This window comes from Symphalangus syndactylus, chromosome X (assembly GCF_028878055.3).
Source record: "Symphalangus syndactylus isolate Jambi chromosome X, NHGRI_mSymSyn1-v2.1_pri, whole genome shotgun sequence".
NCBI lineage: Eukaryota > Metazoa > Chordata > Mammalia > Primates > Hylobatidae > Symphalangus > Symphalangus syndactylus.
In genome coordinates, this window is record NC_072447.2 from 78,880,650 (window position 1) to 78,882,801 (window position 2,152).

Sequence of the window (2,152 nt, forward strand, 5' to 3'; positions counted from 1 at the left end):
CCGCCTCCCGGGTTCTAGCGATTCTCCTCCCTCAGCCTCCTGAGTAGCTGGGATTACAGGCATGTGCCATCACGCCCGGCTAATTTTTGTATTTTTTTTAGTAGAGACAGGGTTCCACCATATTGGCCAGGCTGGTCTCGAGCTCCTGACCTCATGATCCACCTGCCTCAGCCTCCCAAAGTGCTGGGACTACAGGCGTGAGCCACTGCGCCCGGCCTAAATTTCTTAATTCTAATTGGATTGCTGCCCTCTCTTCCTCTTCTTCAACATGGCAACACATTAAGGTATAGGCCCTTAGTCTCTTTTTATTTATTTTTGAGACAGAGTTTTGCTCTTGTCGCCCAGGCTAGAGTTTAGTGGCACAGTCTCAGCTCACTGCAACCTCCACCTCTCCCGGGTTCAAGTGATTATCCTGCCTCACCCTCTCAAGTAGCTGGGATTACAGGCATATGCCACCACACCTGGCTAGTTTTTGTATTTTTAGTAGAGACGGGGTTTCACCATGTTGGCCAGGCTGGTCTCGAACTCCTGACCGCAGGTGATCTGCCCGCCTTGGCCTCCCAAAGTGCTGGGATTATAGGCATGAGCCACCACACCCGGCCCCTTAGTCTTTTAAGAAGGGGCAGTGAACCTTCTCAACTAAATGTTGGAGCTTCTTTACAGCTTTCCTCCATGGGGGATATACCGCTGGGATTGAGGAGGGGCCATTAGGCCAGGGGAAACATCAATAGAACCTGATTCTTCTTCCACAACACCCCAGATGTTGGGCCTCAAACAAGCTGGGGAGGGTAGGAGATGACAGACACTGCTTACCCTTCTTGTCATCTTGTGTGGTCCCCATCATGCACCAAGTGGCATACCTTTTATAGGACAGAGAACTTCCCTGAGAGTCACATTCCTGGATGAAAAATTGCCCTCCATTGGCATGTGCCATCATAGAATAGGTCGTGGAAGGACCGTTTGGTTCTAGGAGGAAGAGAGACCAGTAAAAAGCACCCTTTCTCTCTCTGCCCTGCTGCCAGAACTGCCTGTTCTCACGTGACCCACCTTGGCAGTTACCCAGGATGACTTGCTCGCTCCCATTTTACAGTAGAGAAAACTCAAAACTGTTGCCCCAGAGTCACATTTGGAGCTGCAGCAGGGCCATTCTCGCCCTCTTGCTTTCCAGTTTGAGTTCTAGATCCAAGGCTGTCCAGGAGAGCCAACTGGTTTACTACAATGGAGTCTTGGAGTCTTCTGCCCTGCCTAGCTAGGGCTGGAAGAGGATCAGCCTCAGCCTTGTGAGTGGGTGGTACAGGATGATTTGACAACTTAAGGATAACATGCAAGCCATAGTTGCACCCTATTACTGGGAAGTGTCTAGTGTGCTGGCAAAACCAGGAGCACCAATCAATACCCAAGTTATAAAAAATAAAATAGCCCTTTTTGAGGCCCACGAAGCCCTTGCTTATATGGGACTTACCAAGTTTAAGAGTTGCGTGCACAAGGAATGGAACTCCCCGACAGTGTAAAGGCAAACATGACCGAAGCTTTCTTCTCACTTATTCTATCCTGACATAAACATTCTGAGGAGCCACAAGAGTACAGGCTTGGCTGGAATGAGGGACATTCAGAGGGGCTTGGGGGTTGCTAAACAAATGGCAGGTGTGCCACATACAAAAACACAAGACAAAGACACTGAACCTGGAGGGGAGAGACTGAAACGGTCAGACAACTGGCATGCTGACAGTCTGACATGCCCCAGCAGAAGCAGCAGAAGGGAACAGCATTGACCTTTGGGAGAGTGACAGGATGAGAGCAGAGTGGCCCCACTGGTTGCTGCTTGGGGTAGTGCTGGTGCTGAGAAATAAGGGATGCTGATTGAGGTGGAGATGTGTTTTTGTGTAGTACAACTGAGGGTTCCTGCAGGCAGTGCCTCAGTTTCTCCCTTTGGGACAAGGTCTCAAGCTTTGCAGGTAAAGTTTGGGCTAGCTGCCCTGGAAGATCACCTGTCTGATAGCTTGCAATCTGAGGTGTGTGTGTGCGCGCGCGTGAGAGGGAGGGAGCGGAACGTGCCTGAGCATGGGGGGAATTGGGCCATGCCCCAGGACTTGAGCCATCTCTGGCACAAAAGGAGTTAATGGCAGGGACCGCGCCCCCCCGTGTCCGGGCA